The sequence below is a fragment of the Lithobates pipiens genome, unplaced genomic scaffold (genome assembly GCF_037356315.1).
Source record: "Lithobates pipiens isolate NorthernLeopardFrog02 unplaced genomic scaffold, aLitPip1_a1.2 Scaffold_13, whole genome shotgun sequence".
NCBI classification, from domain to species: domain Eukaryota; kingdom Metazoa; phylum Chordata; class Amphibia; order Anura; family Ranidae; genus Lithobates; species Lithobates pipiens.
Window position 1 is genome coordinate 51,562,141 of NW_027507718.1, and position 19,288 is coordinate 51,581,428.

At 43.6% G+C, this 19,288-nt stretch overlaps 1 protein-coding gene across 9 annotated transcripts in view; it reads right to left on the bottom strand.

Moving 5' to 3' along the window:
* Window positions 1-16,889, bottom strand: part of MPDZ (multiple PDZ domain crumbs cell polarity complex component) — a 257,104-nt gene extending 240,215 nt beyond the window's left edge. For all 9 annotated transcript variants that reach the window (XM_077475101.1, XM_077475104.1, XM_077475106.1 and 6 more), the window contains exon 1: window positions 16,651-16,889. The gene's annotated coding sequence lies outside the window, so the exon portion shown is untranslated. The remainder of the gene's footprint in view (window positions 1-16,650) is intronic.
* Window positions 16,890-19,288: the final 2,399 nt, after the last annotated feature.

Below are 19,288 nucleotides of genomic sequence, written 5' to 3' on the forward strand. Positions count from 1 at the left end.
CCTTTGCTTGTGTGGGCTTCTTCTGGATACGCCCACACTACAAAGACATGCTGGATGGTTAATTACCTCCTGTCTTATTGATCCCAGTGTGTGTATATGTATGCATTGGAGGTAGGGACTTTATATTCTGAGCTCCTTGAGAGCAGGGACTTATGTGAATGTACAATATGTAAAATGGCTTAAAATTAATTATGTAGAGCATTAGATCTTGCCTAAGGGTTCTTTCACACGGGGCGGATCAGTTCTGATCCGCCCCGTGGATATCCGTTTGCTCAGCGGGGACCACTCCGCCGATCCCCGCTGAGCAGGGAGATGACAGGTCCGTCTCTGCATACTGCGCAGGGATGGACCTGTCACAGCGCCGCTCTCCCCTATGGGAGATCGGATGACGACGGACCGCAGTGCCCGTCGTCACCTGATCCGATCCGCAGACGGATGGAAAAATAGCTTTTTCCTCCGTTACACTTTTTCGGATCGGAGCGGGTCGGATGTCAGCGGACATGTCACCGCTGACATCCGACGCTCCATAGGAGCTCTATGGAGCACCCGTTCAGGTCCGCCTGAAAAACTGACAGGCGGGCCTGAACGGGACGTCAGTGTGAAAGGAGCCTAAAGTGTTTCTCACTGTTCAAATTTAATTTGTTAGGGAAAATGTATCCTTCAAATTATCTTGTCACTATGATTAAAAAGGATTCTCAGTATAACCCCACTAAGCATTAGACAATCGAACAAGCATTCTGAAAACAGATTTTCAAATAAAAAGCTTTACTTTTTGTTCTGGCTGTTACTTAAACTCCAGCAGCTGTTACATCTGTGGCTTAGGAAGAAACTGCAGAAGGGCCTGCAGACCTCAGTATGAGACCATGATCTCTTGCCGGCAGTCTGACTTGCATCCCTCTTCCTCACAGCTAAAGCTAGCAATCCGCAAAGCCTAGCTTCAGCTGTGAGGCTGAGGGGGGGGGGGGGGGTCAGATTCCCACCTATGCAGGTTGCATTTTGCATATTCCAGGTGCATTTTGCATTTTTCAATACTTTTTTGATCCATTGAAGTCTATGGAACCAAAAACCAGAAAAAAAAAAAAAAGAAGTCCCTGACCCTTTCCATAAAATGCACAGATGTGAACTACATCCATAGGAAACCATGTTAAATAGACTGTAGTGTGCTTCTGCAAAATGAAAAATGCACAAAAAAATGCATAGGTGTGAACCAGGCCTTAGTAGAGATTAGTTCAGGCGTGTATGGATTCTAGTTGCAGCTGTCAATGTACTGGGCCAACCATAAGCATCCCTGGCATGCACAGCTGTGGGGGAGGAAATCATCCAACCGCTGACGATTGGCCCAATACAGGTGACTGCTTCCTGGCGGGCTCCCTCAGGTGGGTTCAAGAATGTGATCTGAACATACCTGAGCTAAAAGCTAGCTGAGAGTCAGATTTAAAGTGGAAGTAAACTCCCCTATCGTTTTCAGCCAAGGAAGCTGCCATCTTTGCCTCTGTTTAATCTTCAACTGCTATGGTGCTGCACATGTGATTTGTTATGACACCAGCCATTGGATGGTTTGATAGTTTGGCCGAGAGCACAGCCAATGTGCAGTTAGCATTCCCGGCATGCCTTTTTTTTTTTTTTTTTTTTTTTAACTGTTTAAATCCATGGGTTTACTTCCACTTTAAGTACCTCACAACCACCTCCTGGGAACACACTAAATCCCACAAGACTGTGCTCCACCCTATTACAGGAGTGCATTTTTGCGGGCTTTTGAGTGCTCAGCTTTTCCAGGAATTTTGCTTCTTCTATAAATAATTTTTTTTTTGTTTTTTTGTTTTTTTAATAGATCCGTTTAGGGAGTGGAGGACAGATAGTAAAGTGAACCTTCAATTTTTCTAAATGGTGCGCTTTATGTAGCGATATTGCCTATGGCTGAAGTAGAGAAAAACTAGCATGGCAGCTGTGTTTTATAAATGTGCGTTTTGCTTTGCATTAGGACTGCTGAGAGGAGAAGAGCCTGGTCACACAACATTTTAAACACACATAGCAGGCTCCTTCTCCAGTCATGGGCTTCTCAGAAACCACAGGCTCAACTTCACAGTTAGAATTTAATGAATGAGCTGTAAAATGCTAATTAGCATTGCAGTGTTCATCAAAGGGTAGATTAGTTTCTGCTCTCCACAATACAGTAAATGGCCCACATAGTTTCTGGTATGCTAGGCATGCAATGTCTAATCTTCTTCCTTAGCCCAGTCTTCAAAGTGATGTCCATGCAGGTCCTGCATGAACTGTTGTACTTCTCTCCTGAGATGCTTGAAGTTCCTTTCCAAGCAGGTACACATTTCTACACAGTCACAGCCTAACAGGAAAAGAGGCAGGGTTTAGAAGGAAGGGAGCAGTGCTTAGGATGAACAAAACTCAAGGACATAAACAAATCGTTACAAAGAAGCAGACTGGAATGAAAAGTCACAAGGCACACAGCACTATTACACAAGACTGTGTCCAAACGCCCCCATAAAATTAAAGTGATTGTAAACCCATATATATATTATATGCTCATACTTACCTCCACTGCGCAGTTTGTTTTGCAGTGTGGCCCCAAACCTAGTCTTCTGGGGTCCCCCCGGCGGCGCTTGCGGCTCCTCCTTACATTGGTAAAGCCCCTAGGAGAAGTGTTCTCCCTGGGGGTTACCTTGTAGGTGCGCTCCCAAGTCCAGCATTTGCGCGCATAGACACAGAATGCTGGACTCAGCCTCACCCCCCTGACACCCGCATCATTGGATTTGATTAACAGCAGTGGGATGGCTGTGCTGATATCAATCTATCCAATCAAAAACCGAGAACCTCGGGCAGAGAGGGTGAGCGTGTCTCCGCCGAGGGAACAAACAGGCTCAGGTGAGTAAAACGGGAGCTGGGGGGTTGGTCAGCATCAGAAGTTTTTTTTAACTTATAGGATGCATTAAGGTGAAAAAAACATGAGGGTTTAGAACTTTTTTTGAACAGAGAATCACAGCAAAAAAACAAAAAAAAAAAAAAGAAAAGAAGGGGGGGGGGGGGTGTACCCACTGGATGTTTAAGCCCAAGCCTATTTATGACATTTTTTTTTTGCTTGCAAGTTAAGATCAATATTTTTGCTAGAAAATTATTTAGCACCCCCAAATATTCCATTTTTTTTTTTTAGCAGAGGCCCTAGAAAATAAAATAGCGATATTTTATGTTACACTGCATTTGCATAGCAGTCTTGCAAATGCAATATTTTTTTAGGAAAAAAATACACTTTCATGAATAAAAAATTAAACAGTAAAGTTAGCCCAATTTTTTTGTATAATGTAAAATATGACGTTATTCTGAGTAAATAGATACCAAACATGTCATGCTCTAAAACTGAGCACACTCATGGAATGGCGTCAGACTACAGCACCTAGAAATCTCCATAGATGGCGCTTTTAAAACAAAAAAACTGTTACCACATTAGAGTTACAGAGGAGGTCTAGTGCTAGAATTATTGCTCTAGCTCTGGCAATCACGGCGATATATCACATGTGTAATTTGAACAGCGTTTACATATGCAGGCGCGACTTAAGTGTGCATTTTTTTTGCTGTGCGAGCTCGCAGGGATGGGGGTGCTTAAAAAAAAAATTCTATTTTTTTTTTTTTTTTTACATTGTCACTACTTTGATCACTTTTATTGCTGTCACGAGGAATGTAAATATTCCTTGTAATAGTATTAAGTGGTGACAGGTACTCTTTATGGAAGGATCAGGGGTCTAAAAAGTAGAGGTCGACCGATATGGGTTTTTCTCTGGCCGATGCCGATATTTAGAAATCGCCACGGCCAATGGCCGATATATGATGCCGATTTTTTTGGGCCGATATGTTAGGCTGATTATTTATTTATTTTTTCCCCTTCATCTCATAAAATCTAACAGTTAGACACCTTTCCCACTGGGTCGTTTTTCAGGCGCTTTGAAATAGCGCCTGTAAAGTGCCTGCAAAACGGCTCCCCTGCAGTCTGTGTGGAAGCCCCGAGTGCTTTCACACTGAGGAGATGCGCTGGCAGGACGTTAAAAAAAAAAGTCCTGCAAGCAGCATCTTTCGAGTGGTGTATACAGCTCCTCCACCACTCTTGCCCATTGAAATGAATGGGTACCGCTGCTGAAGCACCTGCAATGCGATTTGGCAGCGGCACTTCACGGGCACATTTAACCCCTTCCTGGGCCGCTAGCTGGATTATAAGTGCCCCGCTAAAATGACGGTAAAGCGCCGCTAAAACTGGCAGCGTTTTACCGTCAACACCTGCTCGCTCCAGTGTGAAAGCAGCCTTAAGTAATACAGAAAATTTCTTACATTTATTAAACAAAAACATCCAAACAGTTCACTTGTATGTAGGGATGCACCGAAATTTCGGCCGCCGAAACATATCGGCCGAAAATGCCCTTTTCGGCAATTTGCCGAAAGGAAAAAACGGCCGATAATTGAGCCGAAAATGGGGCGGGGCCTGGGGTGGAACTCCGCCCCCGCCCCGCCTCTGGTGCCTCCCATGATGGGGGTGAATAGCGCAGGACTGATGCAGCCAGCGATGCCCCTGTGCAGTGAAGAACTGCACAGGGGCATCGCTGGCTGCATCAGAGGAAGGAGATTTTCACAGCATGCCACATTTTTTTTACATTAGACTGATGTGTTTATCTAAGAAAACTATTGATAAGAGCGGACATTCCCTGTAAGTAAACACAGGATCACCTCCCAGAATTACACCTACAACTGGGGATGCACCAAGACAGTAAGTACTCGCTGATTACCTGGCTGCATCACAGGGGGCAACACTGGCTGCAACACTGGCTGCATCACTGGGGGCAACACTGGCTGCATCACTGGGGGCAACACTGGCTGCACTTATCAGGTCGCCGGTCTCTGACCACCTCCTGTACCCCGTCGCCAGTCTCTGACCACCTCCTGTACCCCGTCGCCAGTCTCGGACCACCTCCTGTACCCCGTCGCCAGTCTCTGACCACCTCCTGTACCCCGTCGCCAGTCTCTGACCACCTCCTGTACCCCGTCGCCAGTCTCTGACCACCTCCTGTACCCCGTCGCCAGTCTCTGACCACCTCCTGTACCCCGTCGCCAGTCTCTGACCACCTCCTGTACCCCGTCGCCAGTCTCTGACCACCTCCTGTACCCCGTCGCCAGTCTCTGACCACCTCCTGTACCCCGTCGCCAGTCTCTGACCACCTCCTGTACCCCGTCGCCAGTCTCTGACCACCTCCTGTACCCCGTCGCCAGTCTCTGACCACCTCCTGTACCCCGTCGCCAGTCTCTGACCACCTCCTGTACCCCGTCGCCAGTCTCTGACCACCTCCTGTACCCCGTCGCCAGTCTCTGACCACCTCCTGTACCCCGTCGCCAGTCTCTGACCACCTCCTGTACCCCGTCGCCAGTCTCTGACCACCTCCTGTACCCCGTCGCCAGTCTCTGACCACCTCCTGTACCCCGTCGCCAGTCTCTGACCACCTCCTGTACCCCGTCGCCAGTCTCTGACCACCTCCTGTACCGTGTCGCCAGTCTCTGACCACCTCCTGTACCCCGTCGCCAGTCTCTGACCACCTCCTGTACCCCGTCGCCAGTCTCTGACCACCTCCTGTACCGTGTCGCCAGTCTCTGACCACCTCCTGTACCGTGTCGCCAGTCTCTGACCACCTCCTGTACCGTGTCGCCAGTCTCTGACCACCTCCTGTACCGCGTCGCCAGTCTCTGACCACCTCCTGTACCGCGTCGCCAGTCTCTGACCACCTCCTGTACCGCGTCGCCAGTCTCTGACCACCTCCTGTACCGCGTCGCCAGTCTCTGTCCACCTCCTGTACCGCGTCGCCAGTCTCTGACCACCTCCTTTTCCCGTGTCGCCAGTCTCTGACCATCTCCTGTACCGTGTCGCCAGTCTCTGACCATCTCCTGTACCATGTCCCCAGCCTCTGACCACCTCCTGTACCATGTCCCCAGTCTCTGACCACCTCCTGTACCATGTCCCCAGTCTCTGACCATCTCCTGTATAAAAATATTTTTTGAAAACAGTCATTTTCGGTATCGGTCCTGTTTCGGTATCGGTTTCGGTTTTCGGCCTAGTGTATTTTTCATTTTCGGTATCGGTTTCGGCACCAAAAAACCCATTCGGTGCATCCCTACTTGTATGTATAATTTAGAATGAAAAATATAATAGATCGAGATTATATATATATATCTATATATCTAGATATAGATATCTCTATCTATATCTATATCTATCACACACACACATACACACACATAAAAACAGGTAATCAAAACTTTTGGATGAAAAAAAAAAAAAAAAAAAAATGGGCTAACTTTACTGTTTTTTTATTTTTTTTTTTAAATCTGTGTATTTTTTTCCAAAATAAATTGAGTTTGAAAGACCGCTGCGCAAATACCGTGTGACATAAAATATTGCAACAACCGCTATTCTATTCCCTAGGATCTCTGCTAAAAAATATATATAAAAGTTTTGGGGGTTCTAAGTGAATTTCTAGCAGAAAATACAGGATTTTTATTTGTAAGCATCAAGTGTCAAAAAAAAATTTAGTCTTTAAATAGTTAAACTGAGAACTCTTGGCAGATCTTGAAGATCTTTTCTTGGCAGACTGCCCAGAGAGGAGACAAGTCGCTTCACTCAAGTCTCCAGGCAACTTGCACTGACTTCTATTACTGAAGTAATTTGGAAGTCGCGCTGAATATATCATCGGCCTTTTTTAACAGCACAATCGGCCGATGCCGATTAATTAAAAAACGCCAAATATCGGCCGATATATCGGTCGACCTCTACTAAAAAGACCCCACTTCAAAGTATTCAGAACGCCAAAAACGGCGATTCTGAATACTGTTTTTTTTTTGTTTTTTTATTTAAATACCGCCATTGGCAGCCGAGTAAACTGGAAGTGACGTCGCTTCCCGTGTTTACAGATAGAAGACTGGAACTAAGCCATTTCCGGCTTCATTCCAGTCCTCCACTAGCCGGCGGAAGTGCCCAAGGGGTCTCGACGTCCCCACTCACTCCTCTGGGATAACAGCCGAGTGGCTATTATCCCAGCTGATTTAGCCGCATCGGTTGTTATCCCTGAAGTGCTGACCGCCCGCTCTAAAAAAATAAAATAAAACGGTACCAGGATGATGCATTCATCATCCCGGTATAACCCCTGAAAGCCAAGGCCACATATGTGCGTACGGTCGGTGGGAAGGAGTTAAACCCAAAAAACAAATGTAATAGATTGCAGCCCGATTACCGGTGATGGTATTTCTAGAAGTCTTTCAGGACAGCACCTGGAGAGAGCATTGCTTCACCCAACTTCCCAGGAAACACTGCGAATAACACCCTTTTACTAGTAATGGTGGCGATCAGAGATTTTATCAGTAAATATCTGCTATATGGTACATGTTTAGAGCATATTTACTGTACTTACAGGCAAGTCTTAAGCCCCATACACACTATCAGATTTTCTGCTGAGTTTTTCCTTCAGATTTACCAAAACCATATAATATGAGGTCAAACCTTAGGAGTTTCAATTTGTATGCAATCAGGCAGGCCCTTGCACTACATTGTTTTGGTAAATCTGAAGACAAAAACCAGCAGAAAATCTTATAGTGTGTATGGGGCTTAAGATGGGCTTACCTGTAGGTATATGATCGACAACACCTTTACTACCACTTTAAAGCAGAACTAATGACAAGTTTAAAAATCTTACAGGCAGACAGGATTTTAAGTCCCTGTTCACACTGATGAGATGCGAATTAACTGCAAATTCTGTGCGGATTCTGCACCGGATCCAAATCGCACTCCGTTCATGAGAACCGCTGCAGGTGTGTATGTTGCGTTATGACCCCCTGAAATCAGCTTGCACAACGTTGTGCAATTTTCAGAATCGAACCGCATGGGTGTTCACACCCAAACCTCCCTGCCTGCTCACAGTCCTCTCTAAAATGTATTCACAGCTCAGTATCAGTGTTTTGGGATGACCAAAACTGGCCATAGACTGTTCAAATCTCAGCTGGTTCAGCAGGGACCATCAATGGGCAGGCTGAATGTACCAAAGTTGATCGATCAATCAGCTTGGGTACAACCAGCCTGTCGGATTTTACATACTATTATAACTGCTAACGGCAATTACTGTGTTCTCAGCCCCTGCCGGGAGAACACAATGGCTCCGCGGGATGGATTTGAGCATTTTCTTCTTTCTTTCAACTCGTGGTTGATGGAAATAAAAATGTCATAATCTATGGACTTGCTCAACTAAACATATTCAAACACAGCCTAGCAACTAGCATTTTTAGAAGGTGGTTAGTGAGGACAGGCTCAGTGCTCTTCTCATGATAGTACGCTCCCAGTACTAAGGTTTTCTTCCTTCCTTGTGATGGGATACAGTTACACAATGTCAGTCTTACGTCAGGATATTGTATTGTCTTGCTTAGCCAGACCTTTATTGCAGTAATGAGCAACACAGAGCTATGTAAACAACCAGCTTTGCAAACCTGTCATATGGAGTGTACTTTAGTAACAGGATCATGAAGGAAAGCCAGTAAGCCCTACTAAAACATAGAAAAGTTTTTCTTCCAGATGCGGTACTAAAAGGAACACTGGATTCCATCCTCCTTAAGGCACACACCACTGCTATCAATGACACTGACTTGAGTCTTACTAATGATAACCTGGTAGTGCGGAGGTTTGAAAATAAAAATAACCTTCTTAGCCCAGAACACTTGATTCGGTAATAGGCTTTAACGCCATATGCTATTAACTCATACAGAACACATGGCAAAAACAGGGAAACTGTATTTAACACCTGGAGGCACATAAATGACAGCAGATGGGTTAAGGCATTTAAGAACTTGTTACAGCCACATTTAAGGTGTAAAATGTAACTTATTACTAAAGAGCACCTCCTCATTGCCCCCGTCCACAGCATTCATTCACAGGGTTCTGTAAATGAATGAACTACAAATACAGTCTTTCCACGCAGCTGAAGGCGGAGGGTGCTGTGAGAGCGCTGGCGAGCGCCCTTATGGTTCACTGACAATTCCTGCACTTCAGTAACAACTTGTATGAGAAGTATGTGAGATATGGGCAGACAGCTGTACTGAGTGTCTGCAGGAACTTGATATTGCACCCGCCATCTGCCGATAGTGGGTGCAAAGTTCTGCAGGCTCCTGAAAAAAAAAATTCACTTTTTTTGTGCATTTTATTTTATTGATTTTTTTAAAGGTGAACTTAACCTTTAAAAGGGCAGTGTTAGAACAAATGCTATTAGCAGTATGGTAGAACTAAGCGCAGAGTCAAAAATGACATATGATGTAGTCAGTCTCTAGCCGTTTAGGATACTAAACACGTTTTTCTTTTTTTAAAAGTTATATTTACCATCTCTGTGCAACATTATTGCACAAAGATCACCCAATTATGTGGGCTTCTCCCTCCTTTGGGTGCCTCGGAAACACCAGTGCATACGTGCTCCTGCTGGGTCCTGAGCCAAGCTGTGTTCATCTACAGACACACACAGCACCAGTAAGCAACGCCACCTTTCCCTCATCACTGGCAGCAGAAGAAGCCTATGGCTTTTAGCTCTACTGCCCTCAGTTTCTCCTATGAAAGCAGAAAGTGAGGAGAGAAATGCTGGACCCAGAGACAGTACTGGAGAGGTGACATGGAGCCAGGTAAGTGTTTTTGACAGAATGGGGTAGGGCAGGTAGTGGGGATGTTTTTTTTTTTTAATTTTAATGCAGAGAAGGCATTATGGTGGGAATCATTTTATGACTACTTTCACACAAGCGGTTTTGTTTACTCCCCCATAGAAACTGATCTGCAATGGTTTGCACTTTTCAGAAGGCGGTGAAAGGAGGTTAGCAGGTGTTTAGATGATACTGCCTCCCCCAAGGCTGAAAGTTGAAGTATGGCCAAAAACTATTTATTTACAAAGAGAATTATGTCATCAGCAATGAAGTGTGTCCCATCTCTGGCTGCTGCAGCATTACTTTTTTCATCCCACACTCATTTGCTGGCGCCAAGACTGATCATAGCAGGTTACTTGCTTGGCACCTCCTCCATTAATAAAAAGCCCTGTATTTTTTTTCTACTGAATGTAAGGCGTCCTGTGATTGGAGGAGGGGTGTTGTGATGTTTGTCTGTACCTCCTACAATTGCAGAATGCCTTGAATTTAGGGGGAAAAAAAGTGGCTTTTTCTAAATGGAGCAAGTGCCAAGTGAGTAGCCTCCTGTGATATCTGCACTACAAGTCTCAGAACAAAAGTAAAAGTTATAACAAATGCTGCACTTACCTCCATTCAATGGTCCAATACTGGCATCTTTTAAACTGCTTCTTCTGGGTCCTGGGCTGTGGCCATTCTCATTGGTCGGCACGGGATGACATCACTCTTGCGCATGTGCAGAAGTGCAGTCATCCTGACACACAGATACTGTGCCCGAATGCAAACTGAGCTGCGTTGGAACAGCATAGTGTACATTCCAAAAAAAAACTGCAAACAGGCAGGTACCGCAGTTTTTTCTTTTTATTCTACAATAAAGAGCCTGGCTGCTTGTAGTTTTCAAAAGAGTAGCTAAACCCTCCTATGCTTTACAGGCAAGGAAGCCGCCATTAAATCTGCACTATGGTGTTGCACATGTGATTCGTTATGACACCAGCCAGTTGAGAGCACAAGCAACTGTCATAGTTATTCATAGCATGCTGTGGATATACACTGAAAATATTTTCCGTAGGTATGAACAAATTATATAAAATTAAGAATGCTTTTAGAAACAGAAGTGTTTATAGTTTATTTTTATCAAAAATGGAAAGCAAATGAACAGAAGAGAAATCCAAACTGAATCAATATTTTCTGCGACCACCTATTGCCTTCAAAACAGCCTCAATTCTTCTAGGTACACTTGCACACAGTTTTTAAAGGAACTAGGCAGGTAGGTTGTTCTAAAAAATCTTGGAGAACTAAGCACAGATCTTCTGTGAATGTAAGCTGTCGCAAATCCTTGTGTCACTTCATGTAATATCAGGCAGGCCCAATGTTGAGATCAGGGTTCTGTGAGAGCCAAACCATAACTTCCAGGACTCCTTGTTCTTTACGCTGAAGATAGTTCTTCATGGCATTGGCAATGCGTTTCGGGCTGTTAAATTTGGTGCTAAATCACACACTTCCCTGATGGTATGGCATGATGGATAAGTATCTGCGTATATTTCTCAGCATTGAAGACACCCATGATCTTGGCCAAATATCCAACTCCATTTGTAGTAATGCAGTCCCAAACTTGCATGGAACCTCCAGCATGCTTCCCTGTTGCCTGCAGACACTCACTGTACCACTCTCCAGAAAACAAATTGCCTCCTACTACAGCCAAATATTTAACATTTTGACGCATCAGTCCAGAGCACCTGCTGCCATTTTTCCTAGATTTTTGTGCATAGTTGAGTTGCTTAGCCTTGTTTTCATGTCAGAGGTATGGCTTCTTGGCAGCATTCCTTCCAAGACCACTTCTGACATGACTTCTCCAGTCAGTAGATGGTGTAACTGGGTCCCACTGGTTTCCTAGTTCTGTGCTGATGGCATTGCTGGACATCTTCTGATGTTGAAGGGAAATAAGCATGATGCGTCTTTCATCTCCTGCATTATGTTTCCTTGGCCGAACACTGAGTCTACGGTCCTCAAAATTGCCCTTTTCTTTGTTATTCTTCAAAAGAGCTTGAATAGCGCATCCTGAAACCCTAAGGCTGCTTTCATACTGAGGCCCTTTACAGGAGTTATAGCACTAAAAATAGCACCTGTAAAGAGCCTCTCCTCTCACTCCAGTGTAAAAGCCCAAGTGCTTTCACACTGGAGCGCACTGGCAGGACGCCAAAAAAAGTCCTGCAAGCACATCTTTGAGGCGCTGTAGGAGCGGTATGTACACCGCTCTTACAGCGCCCCTGCCCAATGAAATCAATGGGCAGCGACGAAGTGCCAGAAAACTGCCGCTGCAGCGGTGCTTTGCAGTCGCTTTTAGCCCCCTAACAGGTGAAAAGAGGTTAAAAGCACCCCGCTAGCGGCCGCAAAAACAATGGTAAAGAGCAGTGATTTTTACCGTCGACACCCCCCACACCCCAGTGTAAAAGTAGCCTAAAGCCTTGTATACACGATCGGATTTTTGTCCGGGAATTGTGTGATGACAGATCGTTTGCCTAAAATCCGACCGTTAGTACGCTCCATCAGACAATTGTTAGCCAACTTCCCACCAACAAAGGTTGGATGGCAGGCTAGAAAATTTTCGGCGGACAACGGTCTGATGTCAGACTTCCGTATTGTGTGTACACAAGTCCGTCACACAAAAGTCCAAAAGTACAAACACTCATGCTTGGAATCAATGCTCACCAATCACGACATTACCAGAAGGTGCCCAAAGGGTGGAGATCAAGAGCTGTAAGTCCACGCAGTACGTTACTACATTCGTGTTTGTTGGCCGACAATTGTGTACCGTTTGTATGCAAGACCAGTTCATGGCACACGCCCTTAGGACAAAAGTCTAGCGCTTAGTCTGTGAAAAATCCAGTCGTATGTACGAGGCTTTAGTCTGCTTTTTTTTTTTTTCCGGTTTCTGTTTGTTAATGACTGTTTCAGCAAACATGAAAGTAATGATTATTAGCACCTGCTTGGCATAATTAGTTATTCATATACCTGACTCCTACAAAATCCATGAACTTATGCAAGTGTAAGAATTAATGCTAGCTCTTTTTTCTCCCTACTTTTCTCTTCTCAATTGTTCCTTTCTTGTGCTTTCCTTCTTACTGTGGATGTCTCCACATTTATGTGATTCCAACTATTCACTACTACAGGCAGTCCATGGGTTACAAACAAGATAGCTTCTCTAGGTTTGTTCTGAAGTTAAAATTTGGATGCAAGTTGAATGGGTACATTTTTTTAAGTGCAACTACAGCCAAAAAAAAAATACATTTTACGTTTTTTGGATAGCGTAGAGGAGGTTTAACACTCCCTATTAACATTTGTTTTGATTTCACCTCCCGTTCTGTCCCTGTGAAAATTGGATTTTGAAAATGTTGGGTTGTTGGGGAAATAAGCCTTGGTGAAAAAGCAGTGGAGACATATTTTTCCCATGATAACTCTTACAGGAGTGAATTTCCCTTCCTAAGGGTAGATTTCCTCTCACTTCCTGTTGTCTTCCTCCGTTTTTAAGTGTGAGTCATATGCAAGTCAGAGATTTGTAACTCAGGGACTGCCTGTACAGGAGTTTTGACCGGTAATGCTCTTTGCGTCTTATGCCGTGTACACACGACCGGACTTTCCGGCAGACAAGGTACGACGGTCTTCCCGACGGACTTTCGGCAGAGTTCCGACAAACTTTCCATTCATTTTGAACGTGATGACGTAAACAAGGAAGTTCAGTAGCCAATAGATGCCCTTGTGTCGTATTTGGTCCATCGAACTAGCACACAGACGAACAGTTTTCCCGATTTTTAGTCCGTCGGAATTGAGTCCTACGAATAGATTTGAAACATGTTCTATTTCTAGGTCCGTCAGATTTTTTATTTTATTTTTTCTTCGAAAAACTATCAGACTAGCCCACACACGATCGGATTGTCCGACGGACTAATCCAGTCAGACCTAGTCTGCTGGAAAGTCCAGTCACTTGTACGTGGCATTAGAGGACATGTGGTACCCTACGCTTGGGATTTGTCATCCCTTTTTGGAGAGCCCACAATTTGTCAGTTCCCCCGTATCTTTCACTATGCTCTGACACACGTTAGAGCATAGTGTCTGGCAATTACGCATTACCAATTCTACTTATTTGTTGGCAATATACCCACCTGCGTTGCAGACTCTTGCTTCTGCTTATGGCAAAATGATGTCATAACTGTTTTAGCTTTTGTACCTCTTTTTTTTGTGAAAACCTTTTACGATAAATTACTGAAACAGAACTGATGCCAGTTTGAAGCCAAGGGATGGTCACATCAAATATTGAGTTGATTTCGATTTTTTTTCTGTTCATTCACTTTACATTATGTAAACTGATTAAAATAAATAAAATACATATTTTTTAAATCATTTTTACTTTATAGCATTTCTTCACAGCTACTTAAAACGTTTGTACAGTACGTTAACTATTTAATGGGGCTAGTACTGCTTTAACTTATTTTTAACTTGCAAAGATAATTTTTGCTTATACTTAATCTTGAATACTATCATATGTATTAAAACCATATATTTATCAGAAAACTATATATTTTGCTATAGTTGTCCTTTAACTATTCCCATTTAAAATAAGAAAAAAATAAAAAAAATAAACACTCTTGTCCTGACCAAAGGGTTCCAGCCTGACAGCAACCAATGTGTGATTCATGATAGCAAAGTAATTAGTGTCATTCCTTTTGTGTTTGCCAACATTCTTATCACTAGAACACTAGATAAACATTTCCTTAACAATCTACAACCTTTTGTTTACTGAGCAAACAAAAAAAAGTCCCCTGTGTAATTAAAATCACCCTGAAATATAATTATGTATCAACCGCTTCATTCAAAAATGTAAAGCACGCTACTTTGTACAATACTAGTTTAGTAACCAAGTACACTGGCCTTCAAGCATCGATAAAAAAAAAAAATGGATCTATTATAGTGCAATATTTGTCTGGTAATGACATGTACTGGCCTTCAAACATAAGAAAAAATATTTAAATACAATACCATTTGAAAAACATTTGTAATAAACATAAAATATAAAACTTTTGTAAAAAAAAATAAAAATAGATCTCAGCAATGCTTCCAATTAGTGCACAGTGTAGGGCAATATATATCAGTCAGAGGTTTGTGTACTTCCACAAGAAATAAATCAAGACTGTTTTATTAAATACCACACCTATTCGCTTTTTGGCACGTTTTGCATTTTGTAGAGGCACACTACAGTCCATTTAACCTGGTTTCCTATGAATGTAGTTAACATCTGAATTTTGCGGTGCTGCTTTTTTTTGAAGAGGGTCGGGAACCTTTTTTCCCGCAGCAGATTGCGTTTTGCATGTAACAGACTACAATGGAGACCGCACCAAAAATGCAAGTGTTGCGTTTTTGATGCGTTTTGTATTTTTTTCCCCTCTATAAAAACACTGTATATAGCTGGTTGCTAATGAGCGGGGCCAGGCGGTGATGCCACAGGGGGCAGGGCCCTCTGGGTATGTCATTATGTGGGCCCTCCCCTTATCTATTTAAGAGCTGTCAGACGGAGGAGCAGGCAGTCAGCGGTTAGCCTTCGACGATTGCGGAGTCTTGTTTTTTTTGGGGGTTCCGACAGGCGGCATGATTGATGAAGGATCTACATCGGGGGACATTATTTTGGAAATTTTAAATAAAGGAATTGTCAAAAACTGTGTTTGTGTTTTTTTTTCCTCACACTTTTTGGTGAATAAGTCACACGGCCAGAGTCCCCAGAAGGAAGACATGCGATGCATACTAGTACAATATGGCTTTACTTTGCAGGGAAGAAGAAAGCAAGAAAAACCCACCAGGGTTTACTTCCTCTTTAAAGTGGTTGTAAACCTCAGACATGAAATATCAGCAAAGCATATCCTTCTATAGTGTGTACTTGTCTATCTGGAGCACCAAGTGTTATTTCTGGCTGCCGCTTTGTTCCTCTGTTACCGCGTGAATTCCTTCTGACAAGTTTTCCTGACACCAACAGAAGAAAAAAAAAGTGTCAGGGGAGGGACCTCAAGCTGATTGGCAGCCTCAGCTCTTTTCCTGTGTGAAAGGGGATGTGTCCCTTTCCTCCAATCAGCTCTCAGAGCTTCCCTCACTGAGCTCTACAGAGCGTAACTTCAACTCTCCTCCTTTTTTTTCTGAACTCTCAGACAAACATAATAATTCTGTACAGATGTGGAGAAGAGAAGGCTGCAGATAAACAGGTACAACTTAGGAGGATTTGCTTAATCTCTGTGTATCACCCGAGGCCAGTCACTTCATTAGGTATATGTAAGGGTTTACAACAACTTTATGTGGGTGTAAAATAAAATATAGTTCCAAAGCAGCGATGAGCTCGGACATGTTTGGACTACCATCTAAGCCGACAGGAAGCTGTCACCAGTACAGGCCAATCACCTGTGGCCGGAGTATTCCCCGCCCTGCAGCTACACAAATACACGCCCTCTTGGCCAGCCACAGGCGATTGGCCTGTACAGCCAATCATCTGTGGCTGTGGGATAGTGAGCTTATCACTATCCTAAAAGGTGGACTATACCTTTAACAATCGGGTGCAATCAAGTAAGCAATGACAATTACATGTTGTTTGCGGTATATACCATTCTTTCTAATTCTTTACAAAAAGGCAAATCAAAGATGGAAAAAACAAAAACACTAATATTTGTCATGATAAACAAGCATATGAAAAAAAAAATAGAATCAGGTGATTAGAGCTCATGCATGCTATGCTTGTGAACACATACAATAGAATGCCAATGAGAGGGTGTCTGTCCTGTATGAAGACTTGCTCTGTTCATCACACACTGATGTAGAACAAGGCAGTAAGTGTAGAAGGACAGAGAAGAAATTCCATCCACTCTCCCTTCCTTCCATCAGTACTGACCCCCCTCTATGGCTATAGAAGTGAGCACCGGCGGCCATCATCACCTGTTGCTCGGCTCTGCGGTTTTTGGTGACCTCCCCTCCGCTGCTGCTGCTTCCTCCTGCCTCTCGTCACTGGCAACATCGGTACAGATGGGGGTCAGGGAAGCCGAACGTGGTCCGGAGGCCGCTGGCGGTCCACGTTCCGTGACGTCAATCCGCTGGCAGCGCTGCACGTCATGGGCAGTAGGGGCTGGCCAGTGGGGAGAGGAGACAGGGGATGAGAGAGGGAACAATGGATGGAGTGCTGGGAGGAGGAAGAGGGAGGATGAGGAGAAAACAGGCGCGGCTGCTGTGTGACTGTGATTATATAACGGCTCTGTGTGAGGAAACACACTGTACGGGCTAGGTGTACACTTCATGTGTATAACAAGGCTATGCTGGCTAATATATATATATATATATATATATATATATATAATAATGTGTGGGTCAGTGCTCTTCCTTCTACATATGGCCTTCTCTCCCATGCTCCCATGGAATTACATATTTAATGCTTATAACCGCACCTTGTATTTCTTTGGCTCATTCAGACAACCACTGAAAGCCATCCTCCACGCTCAGCTGCGTGTGCAACCACCGCAAAACTGGGTTACAGTTGCCACCTCATCCCTTTAAGCCCAAACACATATTCATTTCACAGGTTCTGTGGCTAATTAACCACTTCAGCCCCGGACCAATTGTCAGCCTAAGGACCAGAGGTCTTTTTACAATTTCGCACTGCACTGCTTTAACTGGTAATTGCGCGGTCATGCAATATTGCACCCAAACGAAATTTGCGTCCTTTTATTCCCACAAATAGAGCTTGCTTTTGATGGTATTTGATTGCCTTTGCGATTTTTATTTTTTGCGATATAAATGGAAAAAGACAGAAAATTTCGAGAAAAAAAAAGATATTTTCTAATTTTTGTTAGAAGAAAAATCGAATAAACTCAATTTTAGTCATACATTTAGGCCAAAATGTATTCAGCCACATGCCTTTAGTAAAAAAAAATGTCAATAAGCGTATATTTATTGGTTTGCGCAAAAGTTATAGCGTCTACAAACTAGAGTACATTTTCTGGAATTTACACAGCTTTTAATTTATGACTGCTAATTTCTTGAGGTGCTAAAATGGCAGGGCAGTATAAACCCCCCCAAATGACCCCATTTCGGAAAGTAGACACCCCAAGGAAATTGCTGAGGGGCATGTTGAGCCCATTGAATATTTTTTTTTGTCCCAAGTGATTGAATAATGACACAAAAAAAAATAAAGTTTACAAAAAGTTGTCACTAAATGATATATTGCTCACACATGCCATAGTTATATGTGGAATTGCATCCCAAAATATATTCTGCTGCTTCTCCTGAGTACGGGGATACCACATATGTGGGACTTTTTGGGAGTCTAGCTGCGTACGGCACCCCGAAAACCAATCACTGCCTTCAGGATTTCTAAGGGTGCAAATTTTTGATTTCACTCCTCACTACCTATTACAGTTTCGAAGGCCATAAAATGCCAAAATAACACAAACCCCCCCCCCCCCCCCAAATGACCCCATTTTGGAGAAAGTTGTCACTAAATGATATATTGCTCACACATGCCATAGTTATATGTGGAATTGCACCCCAAAATATATTCTGCTGCTTCTCCTGAGTACGGGGATACCACATATGTGGGACTTTTTGGGAGTCTAGCCGCGTATGGCACCCCGAAAACCAATCACTGCCTTCAGGATTTCTAAGGGTGCAAATTTTTGATTTCACTCCTCACTACCTATCAGAGTTTCGAAGGCCTTAAAATGCCAAAATAGCACAAAACCCCCCAAAATGACCCCATTTTGGAAAGTAGACACCCCAAGCTATTTACTGAGAGGCATGTTGAGTCCATGAAATATTTTATATTTTGCCACAAGTTGCAGGAATATTACAATTTTTTTTTTTTTTTTTTGCACAAAGTTGTCACTAAAGGATATATTGCTCACACATGCTATGGGCATAAGTCAAATTACACCCCAAAATAAATTCTGCTGCTTCTCCCGAGTACGGGGATACCACATGTGGGGGACTTTTTGGGAGCCTAGCCACGTACGGGACCTCGAAAACCAAGCACTGCCTTCCGGATTTAAATATAAAACGCTACCAAAAAAAACTGTTAGTGATCATAGGTATCAGGCCTGGCTCTGCGAACGCTGCAGTTATGTGTTTAGTGTTTTGTAAGTGACAGTGATCGATCGATACTGCACTTGGGTGGGCTGAGCGGAGGGGCAAAACGCAGGTGTTAGCAGGTATCTGGGCTGATCCTGCTAACAATGCGTTTTTTTGGAACCCTAAACTGCTGGGGACGCTAGTTTAGATCTGATCAGTCAGAAATTGATCTGTTCAGATTCTATACCACTACGGGAGGTTTATGCTTTGCGCGTGGGTGTTAGCGGTACTGGCACTAACCTAGCGCTGCCTGGGGCGACGCAGACCCTGACCCTAAAACCTAATTGATATCACCCGCCGGGTGATCAGGGGGTTAAACCTTTATTGGGTAATAAATGGTGAGTGCCCTGATGCTATAAAAAGCAAACTAACTAACCAGAGTCACCCGTAACACTTATACGGTGATCACTGGTGAAAGGGTTAACTAGGGGCAATCAGGGGGTTCACATTTTTATTA